This window comes from Loxodonta africana, chromosome 2 (genome assembly GCF_030014295.1).
Source record: "Loxodonta africana isolate mLoxAfr1 chromosome 2, mLoxAfr1.hap2, whole genome shotgun sequence".
In the NCBI taxonomy this organism is placed as follows: domain Eukaryota; kingdom Metazoa; phylum Chordata; class Mammalia; order Proboscidea; family Elephantidae; genus Loxodonta; species Loxodonta africana.
The window spans coordinates 86,174,612-86,191,248 of record NC_087343.1 but is presented as its reverse complement, the minus strand read 5'-3'; positions in this window follow the sequence as shown (position 1 = coordinate 86,191,248).

The window sequence follows — 16,637 nt, the reverse complement described above, 5'->3', positions numbered from 1 at the left end:
CTCCTGATAACCTGTCCGAAGTATAGAGACGAAGTCTCACCATCCTTGTTCTAAGGAGCATTCTGGTTGTTCTTCTTCCAAGACAGATTTGTTCATTCTTTTGGCAGCCCTTGGTATATTCAATATTCTTTGCTAACACCATAATTCAAAGGCATTAATTCTTCTTCAATCTTTGTTATTCATTGTCCAGTTTTTGCATGCAAATGAGGCAATTGAAAATACCATGGCTTGGGTCGGGCACACCTTAGTCCTTAAAGTGACATTTTTACTTTTGTTTTACCTTTGAGAATTCAGTCACAGGTACATTCTTACACAGATTTAGGGCTGAAATTCACTTTGCCTGTTTGGGGTAAAATAGACCAGGTAAAATTTAGTGTGAAGTGGCACTGTGTTGGTGGTACAGTGCTCTTGCGCCCAGATGATTTGAACCTCGTGATTTATCAGGGAAATGTGAACAATCCCACCATGAGATACTATTTCACTTCCATGAGATTGGAAAAAATTCAGGAGTCTGATAATACTAAGTTTAGGCAAAAATGGGATTCAGTGGTAACTCTCATAAACAGCAGGTGGAAGTGTAAATCGGTACAAGCTTTTTTACTAAGCAAAGTTGAATAGCAACATAACTTACTGCATGGCAGGTTTACTCCTAGAGGTATACCTTAGAGAAACCTTCCATATGTACAGTAAGAAATACACACACACAGAGAGAGAGAAATACTCATAACAGCATTCATTGTGGTGACTCCAAATTGGAGACAATAAAAATGCCTGTCCTAGAACAGATAGTACAACAGGAGAATGGATAAATAAATTTGTGGCATATTCCTGGACTACAATAATGTATAGCAATGAACATGAATAAACAAACTAACTACTAAATCTTAAAATTATGATGTAGAACAAAAAAGTTAGCCATGGAAGAAAAACTGAGTTTGATTTCACTTATATAAATGCCTAAAACAGGCAAAATCAATATATCATTTAAGGAAGCACACATAAGGGCTAAAACCATAAAGAAAAGCAAGAGAATTCCAATCCCGGTGTGGTCTGTAAGGTTTTATTAGATCAACCCATTCGCAGATAACAACTAGAAAGTCTGAACAAAAATATTACAACTATCTGAAAGCACTACAAGGTTACAAAAGGGGGAATATTCTGGAGGGACGTCAGCCCATCAAAGAAAAGAACAGCATATGGTGAATTTCATTTTTTTTTTTTTTTGCTTTTAGCCTATAGGCAGGCCTCAGCTGGCATTAGGTAGAGTGGCTGAAATTGATTTAAAACAAACCCTGATGTCTTCTGGCCTAAAAAATCTAAAACAAGACAGCTGTTTAAAAGTGACAGGGATAATCCTATAAGGAGATAGCCAGAAAGGGGAGCCCAAAATTCTGTGTAAAAAAAAAAAAAGCTTCCCAAATCTCTGGCTGAACCCTAAAACAGATTGGCAGTTGGGCAGATTCCAAGCAGCCCTGCTAAGCCTAAAAGAACTGACCTGAGATTTGAGCTGCTATCGATGAGATGGTGTTTGCCTTTTGAGAACATTTAATTTAATTGCCTGCTAAAACAGAAACATAAACATTTTCAGAGAAACATAATAGAATCCAGAGTTTCACAATAACTTTCATATTGTTTATAAGGTAATACAAATTTAATTTACATATGAAATAACACAAAAATGTGGTCCATTCTCATGAGGAAATACAATCAATAGTGACTAACCCCAAGATAAGGAGCCCTGGTGGCGTAGTGGTTATAATGCTCAGCTGCTAACCAAAATGTTGGTGCTTCAAGCCTGCCAGCTGCTTCAAGGGAAAAAGCTGTGGCAATCTGCTTCCAGAAAGATTACAGCTTTGGAGAACCTATGGGACAACTCTACTCTGTAGTGTAGGGCTTCTGTGAGTCAGAATTGACTTGATGGCAATGGTTTTTTTTGTTGTTTTGGTTTATTTAACCCCCAGATGATCCAGATATTAGAATTAATGGACAACAATTTTAGTGCAGTTATTATAACATGAGCCAGAATCAACTTGACAGCACACAACAACACTATAACTAAAGGAGGTAAAAGAAAGTATACTCCTAATGAATGGATAGGTAATCTTAGCAGAGAAATATGAAATACAAAAAAGAACTAACTGAAAATTCTATTATCAAAAAATACAATAAATAAAATACTTCATAAAAATTATTTCAATACAAAATTCACTCGATGGGCTTAATAGTACAATAGAGGGAGACAGAGGAATGAATCTGTGAACTTGAAGCTATATAAAAAGAAATTGACAACTCGAAGAATTAAGGGGAAATAATGATTAAAAAAAAAAAGACCTGGGAATGAAAGGCTTTTGGGACAGTATTAAAAGAGCTAACGTGTGTAATTTGAGTTCCAAAAGAAGAGAAGAGAGAATATGGGGCAAAACAAGTTTTAGAGAAATAATAACAGAAAATTTCCCAAATTTGGTGAAAGGCATATATTTACAGATTCAAGAATCTCGGTGAACCCTAAGTAGAATGTATTTCAAGGAGGCCACATCTAGGCCTATTATAGTCAAACTGCTGAAAATTGAAGATAATGAGAAAATCTTAAAAGCAGTCAGAGTAAAATGAAACTTTACATACAGAGAAATGATGTTTTAAAAGATTGATGCTTTATCATCAGTAACAATGGGGTCCAGAAAACAGTTGAAACAACGTTTTTAAAGTGAGGGGGGAAAAAAACTACCAACCTATAAAATAATAAAGGTGAAACAACATTTTCAAAGAAAAGAAAACTGAGAGAATTTGACTTCAATAACAATAAGATGTCTAGCAAACCCCCAAATACTTGGAAATTAAATGAACATTTCTAAATAACCCAGGAATAAAAGAAGAAATCACAAGAGAAATTAGAAAATATTTTTAATTTAATGATAATAAATTTAACATTTATGGGATCCAGACAAAGTAGTGCTTGGAGAGATATGTATAGCTTTAAATGAATATATTTGTAAAGAAGAAAAGTCTAAAATCTATGATTTAAGAACAAAGTAAACCTAAGAAGAAAGGAAATAGAGAAACTAAAAAATAGAAAACACACAAACTAATCAGAAATTTAACAGTCAAAAGTTGGTTATTCGATCGACAATATTGACAAATGTCTAGTTAAGCTACTCAAAGATAAAAGAGACAACAAACCACTGATATTAGGAATGAAAAGGGAGTTATCACTACAGATCCTACAGCCATCAAAAGATTAATAAAGGAATACTATGAAACACTTTCTGTCGACAAATTTTACAATTTAGAGGACATGAACACATTCCTTAAAAAATATAACTTAACAAAATAGGCACAAGATAAAACAGAAAATATGAATAGTAAGAGGATGATTAACCCAAAATTCAATACAGGTAGTCCCAGACTTATGATGGGGTCCCATTCAATTGACACCATCATATATCAGTTCTGACATAAGTCAAATGCCTCATTTTTTTTTTTAGTTTTCTTTATTATTGCCTTTTATTATCAGTGTCTTTTTTTTTTTTTTTTTTAACAATTTTAGGCTTTTATTCCCCCTGCCCATAACTCTTACAAGTTTTCCTGTGAGAAAGGACTACCCCAAGCTTCACAACACTGTACTGTTCCAGGAGCTAAGTCTCCACAGGTGAGAGGAACATTCTCATAACCCAAAACACTGAACGCTGCCCCTGCCCCAGTTTACCTGGCATGCTTATCCAAGGGTCCTCTGATACAGTCTACTCCTTGATTCTTTCTGTTCATTGGGAACAGATGGGCACAAATGGCTGTTACCCAATACAAAATTAAAGTGTGTCTGGGGCTCATGCACCTCAGCAAAGCTGGTAAAATAAGGACGCCTGGTCCCACATCCACGAGGGCCCAAGGCCACCAAAAAAAAAAAAAAAAAGCCAAGCTGTTGCCATTGAGTCAATTCTGATGCATAAGAACCCTATAGGATAGGGTAGAAATGCCCCATAAGATTTCCAAAGAGTGGCTGGTAGACTCAAACTGCTGACCTTTTGATTAGCAGTGGAGCTCTTAACCACTGTGCCAGCAGGGCTCCCCAAGGCCACCAGGGCTCTCCAAGACCACCAGGAAGGGGGAATTTTTACTTAAGCCATTCAGAGACCATTGATTCCAAATATTTAATTGATTGCTACTTTGTGTAATATATTTACCTTGTTGTTTCACTTTCTATCCCTCTCACCTCTCCATCTCATATTAGCTTTTTTTTTATTAACTTTTATTGAGCTTCAAGTGAACGTTTACAAATCAAGTCAGACTGTCACATATAAGTTTATATACGTCTTACTCCTTACTCCCACTTGCTCTCCCCCTAATAAGTCAGCCCTTCCAGTCTCTCCTTTCATGACAATTTGGCCAGCTTCCCACTCTCTCTATCCTCCCATCCCCCCTCCAGACAGGAGATGCCAACACAGTCTCAAGTGTCCACCTGATATAATTAGCTCACTCTTCATCAGCATCTCTCTCCTACCCACTGTCCAGTCCCTTTCATGTCTGATGAGTTGTCTTCGGGGATGGATCCTGTCCTGTGCCAACAGAAGGTCTGGGGACCATGGCCGCCGGGATTCCTCTAGTCTCAGTCAGACCATTAAGTATGGTCTTTTTATGAGAATTTGGGGTCTGCATCCCACTGATCTCCTGCTCCCTCAGGGGTTCTCTGTTGTGCTCCCTGTCAGGGCAGTCATCGATTGTGGCCGGGCACCAACTAGTTCTTCTGGTCTCAGGATGATGTAGGTCTCTGGTTCATGTGGCCCTTTCTGTCTCTTAGCCTCTTAGTTATCGTGTGACCTTGGTGTTCTTCATTCTCCTTTGCTCCAGGTGGGTTGAGACCAATTGATGCATCTTAGATGGCTGCTTGTTAGCATTTAAGACCCCAGACGCCACATTTCAAAGTGGGATGCAGAATGATTTCATAATAGAATTATTTTGCCAATTGACTTAGAAGTCCCCGCAAACCATGTTCCCCAGACCCCCGCGCTTGCTCAGCTGACCTTTGAAGCATTCAGTTTATCCAGGAAACTTCTTTGCTTTTGGTCCAGTCCAATTGAGCTTACCTTCCATGTATTGAGTGTTGTCCTTCCCTTCACATAAAGCAGTTCTTATCTACTGATTAATCAATAAGAAACCCTCTCCCACCCTCCCTCCCTCCCCCCCTCGTAACCACAAAAGTATGTGTTCTTCTCAGTTTTTACTATTTCTCAAGATCTTATAATAGTGGTCTTATACAATATTTGTCCTTTTGCCTCTGACTCATTTCGCTCAGCATAATGCCTTCCAGGTTCCTCCATGTTATGAAATGTTTCACAGATTCGTCACTGTTCTTTATTGATGCTTAGTATTCCATTGTGTGAATATACCATAATTTATTTAACCATTCAACCGCTGATGGACACCTTGGTTGCTTCCAGCTTTTTGCTATTGTAAACAGAGCTGCAATAAACATGGGTGTGCATATATCTGTTTGTGTGAAGGCTCTTGTTTCTCTAGGGTATATTCCGAGGAGTGGGATTTCTGGGTTGTATGGTAGTTCTATTTCTAACTGTTTAAGATAACGCCAGATAGATTTCCAAAGTGGTTGTACCATTTTACATTCCCACCAGCAGTGTATGAGAGTTCCAATCTCTCCGCAGCCTCTCCAACATTTATTATTTTGTGTTTTTTGGATTAATGCCAGCCTTGTTGGAGTGAGATGGAATCTCATCGTAGTTTTAATTTGCATTTCTCTAATGGCTAATGATCGAGAGCATTTTCTCATGTATCTGTTAGCTGCCTGAATATCTTCTTTAGTGAAGTGCGTGTTCATATCCTTTGCCCACTTCTTGATTGGGTTGTTTGTCTTTTCATGGTTGAGTTTTAACAGAATCATATAGATTTTAGAGATCAGGCACTGGTCAGAGATGTCATAGCTGAAAATTCTTTCCCAGTCTGTAGGACGTCTTTTTACTCTTTTGGTGAAGTCTTTACATGAGCATAGGTGTTTGACTTTTAGGAGGTCCCAGTTATCTGGTTTCTCTTCGTCATTTTTGGTAATGTTTTGTATTCTGTTTATGCCTTGTATTAGGGCTCCTAAGGTTGTCCCTATTTTTTCTTCAACGATCTTTATCGTTTTAGTCTTTATGTTTAGGTCTTTGATCCACTTGGAGGTAGTTTTTGTGCATGGTGTGAGGTATGGGTCCTGTTTCATTTTTTTGCAAATGGATATCCAGTTATGCCAGCACCATTTGTTAAAAAGACTATCTTTTCCCCAATTAACTGACACTGGTCCTTTGTCAAATATCAGCTGCTCATACATGGATGGATTTATATCTGGGTTCTCAATTCTGTTCCATAGGTCTATGTGCCTGTTGTTGTACCAGTACCAGGCTGTTTTGACTACTGTGGCTGTATAATAGCTTCTGAAATCAGGTAGAGTGAGGCCTCCCACTTTCTTCTTCTTTTTCAGTAATGCTTTGCTTATCCGAGGCTTCTTTCCCTTCCATATGAAATTGGTGATTTGTTTCTCTATCACCTTAAAAAATGACATTGGAGTTTGGATCGGAAGTGCGTTATATGTATAGATGGCTTTTGGTAGAATAGACATTTTTACTATGTTAAGTCTTCCTATCCATGAGCAAGGTATGTTTTTCCACTTAAGTAGGTCCTTTTGAATTTCTTGTAGTAGAGCTTTGTAGTTTTCTTTGTATAGGTCTTTTACATCCTTGGTAAGATTTATTCCTAAGTGTTTTATCTTCTTGGGGGCTACTGTGAATGGTATTGATTTGGTTATTTCCTCTTCGGTGTTCTTTTTGTTGATGTAGAGGAATCCAAGTGATTTTTGTATGTTTATTTTATAACCTGAGACTCTGCCAAACTCTTCTATTAGTTTCAATAGTTTTCTGGAGGATTCCTTAGGGTTTTCTGTGTATAAGATCATGTCATCTGCAAATAGAGATAATTTTACTTCCTCCTTGCCTATCCGGATGCCTTTTATTTCTTTGTCTAGCCTAATTGCCCTGGCTAGGACTCCTAGCACGATGTTGAATAAGAGTGGTGATAAAGGGCATCCTTGTCTGGTTCCCGTTCTCAAGGGAAATGCTTTCAGGTTCTCTCCATTTAGAGTGATATTGGCTGTTGGCTTTGCATAGATGCCCTTTATTATGTTGAGGAATTTTCCTTCAATTCCTATTTTGGTGAGAGATTTTATCATAAATTGGTGTTGGACTTTGTCAAATGCCTTTTCTGCATCAATTGATTAGATCATGTGGTTTTTGTCTTTTGTTTCATTTTTGTGATGGATGACATTAATGGTTTTTCTAATATTAAACCAGCCTTGCATACCTGGTATAAATCCCACTTGATCGTGGTGAATTATTTTTTTGATATGTTGTTGAATTCTATTGGCTAGAATTTTGTTGAGGATTTTTGCATCTATGTTCATGAGGGATATAGGTCTGTAATTTGCTTTTTTTATAATGTCTTTACCTGGTTTTGGTATCAGGGAGATGGTGGCTTCATAGAATGAGTTGGGTAATATTCCGTCATTTTCTATGCTTTGAAATACGTTTAGTAGTAGTGGTGTTAACTCTTCTCTGAAAGTTTGGTAGAACTCTGCAGTGAAGCCGTCTGGGCCAGGGCTTTTTTTTGTTGGGAGTTTTTTGATTACTGTTTCAATCTCTTTTTTTGTTATGGGTCTATTTAGTTGTTCTACTTCTGAATGTGTTAGTTTAGGTAGGTAGTGTTTTTCCAGGAATTCATCCATTTCTTCTAGGTTTGCAAACTTGTTGGAGTACAATTTTTCGTAATAATCCAATATGATTCTTTTAATTTCAGTTGGTTCTGTTGTGATGTGGTCCTTCTCATTTCTTATTTGGGTTATTTGTTTCCTTTCCTGTATTTCTTTAGTCAGTCTAGCCAATGGTTTATCAATTTTGTTAATTTTTTCAAAGAACCAGCTTTTGGCTTTGTTAATTCTTTCAATTGTTTTTCTGTTCTCTAACTCATTTAGTTCAGCTCTAATTTTTATTATTTGTTTTCTTCTGGTGCCTGATGGATTCTTTTGTTGCTCACTTTCTATTTGTTCAAGTTGTAGGGACAGTTCTCTGATTTTGGCTCTTTCTTCTTTTTGTATGTGTGCATTTATCGATATAAATTGGCCTCTGAGCACTGCTTTTGCTGTGTCCCAGAGGTTTTGATAGGAAGTATTCTCATTCTCGTTGCATTCTATGAATTTCCTTATTCCCTCCTTGATGTCTTCTATAACCCAGTCTTTTTTCAGGAGGGTATTGTTCATTTTCCAAGTATTTGATTTCTTTTCCCTAGTTTTTCTGTTATTGATCTCTAGTTTTATTGCCTTGTGGTCTGAGAAGATGCTTTGTAATATTTCGATGTTTTGGACTCTGCAAAGATTTGTTTTATGACCTAATATGTGGTCTATTCTAGAGAATGTTCCATGAGCGCTAGAAAAAAAAGTATACTTTGCAGCAGTTGGGTGGAGAGTTCTGTATAAGTCAATGAGGTCAAGTTGGTTGACTGTAGTAATTAGGTCTTCCTTGTCTCTATTGAGCTTCCTACTGGATGTCCTGTCCTTCTCCGAAAGTGGTGTGTTGAAGTCTCCTACTATAATTGTGGAGGTGTCTATCTCGCTTTTCAATTCTGTTAAAATTTGATTTATGTATCTTGCAGTCCTGTCATTGGGTGCATAAATATTTAATATGGTTATGTCTTCCTGATCAATTGTCCCTTTTATCATTATATAGTGTCCTTCTTTATCCTTTGTGGTGGATTTAAGTCTAAAGTCTATTTTGTTAGAAATTAATATTGCTACTCCTTTTTTGCTTATTGTTTGCTTGATATATTTTTTTCCATCCTTTGAGTTTTAGTTTGTGTCTCTAAGTCTAAGGTGTGTCTCTTGTAGGCAGCATATAGACGGATCGTGTTTCTTTATCCAGTCCGAGACTCTCTGTCTCTTTATTGGTGCATTTAGTCCATTTACATTCAGCGTAATTATAGATAAATAAGTGTTTAGTGTTGTCATTTTGATGCCTTTTTATGTGTGTTGTTAATAATTTCATTTTTCCACATACTTTTTTGTGCTGAGACGTTTTTCTTAGTAAATTGTGAGATCCTCATTTTCGTAGCGTTTGACTTTATGTTTGTTGAGTCGTTACGTTTTTCTTGGCTTTTATTTTGAGTTATGGAGTTGTTATACCTCTTTGTGGTTACCTTATTATTTACCCCTATTTTTCTAAGTAAAAACCTAACTTGTATTGTTCTATATAGCCTTGTATCACTCTCCATATGGCAGTTCTATGCCTCCTGTACTTAGTCCCTCTTTTTGATTATTGTGATCTTTTACATATTGACTTCCGTGATACCCTGTTATGAGTATTTTTTTTTTTAATTAATCTTAATTTGTTTTTGTGCTTTCCCTATTTGAGTTGATATCAGGATGTTCTGTTTTGTGACCTTGTGTTGTGCTGGTATCTGATATTATTGGTTTTCTGACCAAACAATATCCTTTAGTATTTCTTGTAGCTTTGGTTTGGTTTTTGCAAATTCTCTAAACTTGTGTTTATATGTAAATATCTTAATTTCGCCTTCATATTTCAGAGAGAGTTTTGCTGGATATATGATCCTTGGCTGGCAGTTTTTCTCCTTCAGTGCTCTGTATATGTCGTCCCATTCCCTTCTTGCCTGCATGGTTTCTGCTGAGTAGTCTGAACTTATTCTTATTGATTCTCCCTTGAAGGAAACCTTTCTTTTCTCCCTGGCTGCTTTTAAAATTTTCTCTTTATCTTTGGTTTTGGTGAGTTTGATGATAATATGTCTTGGTGTTTTTCTTTTTGGATCAATCTTAAATGGGGTTCGATGAGCATCTTGGATAGATATCCTTTCGTCTTTCATGATGTCAGGGAAGTTTTCTGTCAGGAGTTCTTCAACTATTTTCTCTGTGTTTTCTGTCCTCCCTCCCTGTTCTGGGACTCCAATCACACGCAAGTTATCCTTCTTGATAGAGTCCCACATGATTCTTAGGGTTTCTTCATTTTTTTTTAATTCTTTTATCTGATTTTTTTTCAGCTATATTGGTGTTAATTCCCTGGTCCTCCAGATGTCCCAGTCTGCATTCTAATTGCTTGAGTTTGCTCCTCTGACTTCCTATTGCATTGTCTAATTCTGTAATTTTATTGTTAATCTTTTGGATTTCTACATGCTGTCTCTCTATGGAATCTTGCAACTTATTAATTTTTCCACTATGTTCTTGAAAAATCTTTTTGAGTTCTTCAACAGTTTTATCAGTGTGTTCCTTGGCTTTTTCTGCAGTTTGCCTTATTTCGTTTCTGATGTATTGAAGCATTCTGTAAATTAGTTTTTTATATTCTGTATCTGATAATTCCAGGATTGTATCTTCATTTGGGAAAGATTTTGATTCTTTTGTTTGGGGGGTTGGAGAAGCTGTCATGGTCTGCTTCTTTATGTGGTTTGATATGGACTGCTGTCTTCGAGCCATCACTGGGAAACTAGTTTTTCCAGAAAATCCGCTAAAAAAAAATGCAGTCAGATCCCTATCAGAATTGCCTTTGGATTATAACCACCACCTTGTTCCCTGTAAGGATGAAAGTCTGAGATTTGGATCATATATGCTTGGCTGTAGCTGGTTCTGTGTTTTTAGTCCAATTAGGGGTGGATTTTTGGTCCCTGGGTTTTTTTTTGTTGTTGTTGTTCCTTCTCTCAGGCTGAAAGAGTGGGTTAGGAAAAGACCAAAAGAAAAAAAAAAGAGGGGGAAAGCAATGCCACTGCGGAGCCGGAGCCATTCTCCCTCAGGCTCAGGCAATTCCAATGTTAATGAAGCCGCCTGGGGAGGGTGGGGGAGGGATCAGAGAGATAGGAGAGTAGCACCTCAGAATATAGCCAGAGTTGCTTGTCTTGCTTGGAATGACTATTATATCTGAGATTCCCGCGGGGCGTGTCGCCTATGTGTGCTGGCTGTGTGGAGATTGCCCCCGGGGGTCTGGCTCTCTGAAGCCACCCGCTGCCAGTTCAAATCCTAGCGTCAAGGTTCCCCTGCTGGGACGCTTTACTCCCGGCTCCAAAATCAGTTGCTGCCTCCCAGGGACTTCTCGTCCCACCAGCCGCGTCTCCGCGCCGCCTCCGCGGACCGGCTGGGCCCCGTCCCGGGGTTAGTTCAGGGGAGTGGAGCAGCTCTCTGTGCTTGTGCCGTGCTAGCGCCCAGTCAAAATCCCAGTGGCACGATTCCCCGGCTGGGACGCTGCTCTCCCAGCTCCAAGACCAGTCACTGTCTCCCGGGGACTTCTCCCACCAGCTGTGTCGCCATGCCGCCCACGCGAACTGGCTGGATCCCCTCCCAGGGTGAGTTCAGAGGGGTAGGGCTGGGCTCCTTTTTTGCGCCATCAGCTTCCCTGGGCTCTGCCCTAAATCGGGTGCCAAAGGTTACCTGACTGGGACGCTGGCTCCAGGCTCCGAAAACAATCACTGCTTCCCCGTATTTCTTCCTTTTCCGTCTCTAAATCTGTGTTTGTTGTTCAGGGTTCGTAGATTGTTACGTACTTGATCGATTCACTTGTTTTTCCGAGTCTTTGTTGCAAGAGGGATCCGAGGTAGCGTCTACCTAGTCCGCCATCTTGGCCCTGCCCCGTCAATGTCTTTTTAAATCATAACATTGTGAGTGAACATCTGAGAATAACATCAGCAAATTATATGCTGCAACATTGTATGTAGTATATATTACTAATGATAAGATGGACAAAAGAAGATGGTCATAAGTACAGTTCGTTGTAACTTGAATACATTGTAAATCAGGGACTATGTGTATAGTGTTTACTTTGATGAATTATGATGGGAGGGAGTAGGTTGAAATCAGACAAAGAAATCTTGTTGTTGTTAGGTGCCGTCAAGTCTAGTTCTGACGCATAGCGATCCTATGTACAACAGAATGAAACAATGCCTGGTCCCGTGCCATCCTTGCAATAGTTGTTACACATGAGTTCATCATTGCACCCACTGTGTCAATCCATCTTTTTGAGGGTCTTCCTCTTTTTCACTGACCCTCTACTTTGCCAAGCTTGATGTCCTTCTCCAGGGACTGATCCCTCCTGATAACCTGTCCAAAGTATGTGAGATGTAGTCTCGCCATTCTTGCTTCTAAGGAGCACTCTGGTTGCACTTCTTCTAAGATAGATTTGTTTGTTCTTTTGGCAGTCCATAGTATATTCTATATTCTTCTCCAACACCACAATTCATTCCAAGTACATAATACATGTTATAGATGTTGTGATATAATTATATCCCCCAAAATAGCACTAGACTTGAGTTAAAAACAAAAAACAGTTTTAAGTTTTCACTTTCACTTACTAACTCTATGACATCACAAAGCAGGTGGTAATATCTCTATTTTGTAGATTAGAAAACAAAGGCTTAGAAAGTTTCAGAACCTCTGTATTCACTATACAGAAGAAACCGTATTCATTTTGAGGCTTTGATTTATTTTGACAATGTTGACTTTGACATAAAGTTAGCATGGTGTAGTGAAAAGAATGGAGTGTAGAATCAGACAGACTTCTTACCCAGTCCATGATCCAGCTGTGGGATCTTCAGAGGCCATTCACTTTTCTGAATCTGTTTCCCCACCGGTACATTGGGAATAATAATACCCACCTTCGAGAGCTATAATGAGATAATACAAGCAATGGAGCGCACCACAAGGTAGTGATGATATTATTATAATGACGATGTAGACTTAATACCTATAAATAGCAGAGTTTACTATGTGGTAACAGAGTTTAAAAGTCATTTAGAATAAGAAATACTAGCTTTGGGGAGGAGCACCTGGCCATTAGAAGTTGTAAAAACAAAAATGATGTAGAACCTTATAGTTTCCCTATTTAAATGGCAGCAAAGATGTTACTTAAAGATATTCTCTTGAGAATAGGGAATACAAGTGTAAAATAATTCAGCAAAGTTAAGTTCATTCATTCCTTCTGTCTTAGTCATGTAGTGCTGCTATAACAGAAATACAACAAGTGGATGGCTTTAACAAACAGTTTATTCTCTCACAGTCTAGTAGGCTAGAAGTCCAAATTCAGGGTGTCAGCCCCAGGGGAAGGCTTTCTCTGTCAGCTTTGGAGGAAGGTTCTTGTCATCAATCTTCCCCTGGACTAGGAGCTTCTCTGTGCAGGAACCCTGGGTCCAAAGGACAAGATCTGCTTCTGGCACTGCTTTCTTGGTAGTATGAGGTCCCCTTGTCTCTCCGCTTGCTTCTTTCTTCTATATCTCCAAAGAGATTGGCTCAAGACTCAATCCAGTCCTGTAGATTAAGTCCTCCCTCCCCAACACAACTGCCGCCTGTTCCACCTCATTAGCATCATAGAGGTAGGACTTACAACACATAGGAAAATAACATCAGATGAAAGAATGGTGGACAATCACACAATACTGGGAATCATGGCCCAGCCAAATTGACACACGTATTTTGGGGGGGCACAATTCAATCCATGATACCTTCATTCAACAAATATTTATTGAGCACCCATGTTCAGGAATTGTTAGAAGAGAAAAAAAAATTTACAGTCCCTGCCCACAGGGAGCTTAGGGTCTAGTGGGTCAGAGGATCAAAGATCACACAAATAAACAAAGCAATAGCTGTGAAAGAAATGTATATATGAGAGCTTACAATAGTGGGAATTAGCTGTGGAAATTAGGGTAGGCTTCCCAGAGGAAGTAATGACTGGGATGAGCCAAGAAAGAACAGGAATTGAAGAAAGAATAAGAATAGGTGGTGGCCAGGTGAATTGCTAACAAGGGGGAACAGCCTATGTAAATGTCCTGACATCAAAACAGCTGAGTTGGAGGAGCTGAAAGAAACCTGCCAGTGTGACTGGAGCAAAGAGGGAGAGAGATTGACGGAAAGGGTGAGGATGTGCTGGTTAGGGTGGTGAGCAGGTGTGAGTGAGAATAAACTGGATGGGACTGGAGAGGTAGGCACAGGCCAGATGAAAAAGGAAGTGCATGTAGGTCATGGGAAGGTTTTGGGGCTTTATACCAGAGCAATGGGAAGTTACTGATGTTTTAAGCTGGGAACTGAAATGATCATTGGAGTGAACGAGGAAACAAAAAGCAAAGAAAAAGACCATCAGTTAGTTATAACTCTAAAAATTGCCTTAGGAAATGGAATGAAAGGTCTCTGGAGCCATACTTCTTTGCTCACCTATATGTGGCTGTGCTGAGAATGGCCCAGTTCTCAGTTCTGAACACCAGCTGGGTGTACCCTGCTTTCACACTCTGCCTCTGACAGTACCACCGGGATAGGTCCCTTAATTTGTAAATCCTCCCCACTCCCCCAACAACAGCAAGTGAGATTTAAGCCAACCTGGTGAGTCACTTGATGATGCAGGAAACATTTTACTTCTTTGCAGCCAGAGTAAATGATTACTTCATTGTTAAGAGTAAAAACCAATTTAGTCAGTACGTGAAGCAGATGTGATTCAAAAGAAGCAGGAGGACACTTGGAAATGCAATGTATTGTGTCTTTTCCGTTCGTGATTGCATCCGTTACAAAACAGCTTCCACAGAAGGCCACATTCCCCTTCTGAAGTTTATAGTACAACAAACATGTTTCAGATTCTCAGTGTCTATGGCCCTTCATAATTCAAATTCTTTTCTTATTAGCAACTTTATTGAAGTATAATTGACATACAATAAATGGTCCATATTTAAAGTGTACAATTTGGTAAGTTTTGACATGAAACCATCGCCATAATCAAAATAATGAACATATCCGTCAATGCCGAAGTCTCTTCTCACCGCTCTGCCCCTTGATCTGTCCTTTCACCCCAAATGACTCAGGTTTAAATTTAATCATTCTTTTAATCAAAATTCTAGTAGGATTTTTAGATCATTTGGAATAAACCAGTACCAGGTGCTATCAAGTCATTTCTCAGTCATGGCAACCCCACGAGTGTCAGAGTACAGCTGTGCTCCACAGGTTTTTAGTGGCTGATTTTTCAGAAGTAGATCACCAGGCCTTTCCTCCAAGGAACGTCTGGGTGGAATCCAATGCCCAACCTTTTATTAGCAGCCGAGTGTGTTAGCAATTTGCACCACCCCAGAACTCCATCGGTTGGAATACAATCTCTAAAATGCTATTTTGATTCAATTTACTGGAAATATCTGCCATTCAGGTGAAAGTCACTCACTTTGAATAAAATGTGTTTGCCTCCTCAAGGGGTTTAAATCTTTGGAATTAATTTAGTTTTTATAAAAATTCCATGATTTGAGTGTACTGCTGGAAAGGAAAAGCCATAACCCCAGGTTCTGTGGTTAGCTCCTTCATTAATGTTTATATCCGCTTTTCAGATCCCAGTTGTGATGAAGAAGAAAGAACAGTTTCTACAGAGGGCACCTCTGTTCAGAGCATTGAACTAGTCCTTCCACCTCATGGAGATCATCATGGGAATACATTTGGTGGCCAGATTATGGCTTGGATGGAGACCGTGGCTACTATTTCTGCAAGGTTCTCTGCTTTAACCTTTGGTGTGTGATTTGGGGCTCAGTGGGGAGAGACTAAAAAGAGCTCCAGATTTAGTTACTGGGCTAGTTAAGGAGACAAAGAAAGGACTGAGGGAAATGTGGCCTTTTATCAAAATGAGAAAACTACAAATCATTTACCTGTTTACCTTAGAATAGATCTGTCTTTTTGTTTGAAAGTAAATATTTCAGTCTTTGGTTTAAAAATAAAAATGAAATGACAGTTCTAATACTTTATTCAGAATTACGGTTGCTGTTCCTGTGACACTGTAACTCATTGTAAAGACAGTGTATGAAAAATGAGATCCAGAATAGATGTAGAAGACAGCCTCTACGCTTAAAAATAGTCCATCTAGTTACAAACCTTTTTAAAGGCAACTCACAATTGGATCAGACCTTTGAAGGTGTTGGTTAGAATCATTACAACCAAAGGCTTAACTGAAAAATAAGAGGAGGAAGAGGCGAGTACTAGAAGGATACTTTTAAACTCTCCTCAATTTCAAGGTTATTTTATTCTTAATGGAACCCTGTAGGTAATTGAGGAGCTTTAAGGAACACTGTGTACTCTGAAAAAACAGTTGAACAGTATCTGCCCTTCTGACAATTTTTGTAACCACTGAAAATTATTAGGGTTTTATTTTCCCCAAATTAAAAGAATTTTATTATTAATATGCCTAGAGTTATAACTATAGTTAGAAACCTGTATTTCTGCTTCCTATGAAATATGCACAAATAAGGGAGCTTGTTTCTAAAATGAGATTGTCATTCTTAATGACAATAAAGCATTTGAACACGTTCTGTTGGAAAGGCTTACAATGTAATTAACCATGGCTGAGTCTGTTCACTTAATGTTGACAATTCTTTAGAGTAATTGAATGACTACAGTAGGAATCTAAAATGAAGAAAATTATGGAAGTCATTTTCTTAGATTAAATATTCTTCATAACTATTTCAAAATTTCACACACACAAATTGTAAAATGTGTATCTCACAGCCTTTCAGGCTTTGTACAGCAAGCAATCCGGGGAATTTCTTTCTGTGGGGAAAAAAAAATTATTCTTTTCCTATGTGGGCAAATTCAGTTAACTCTGAGA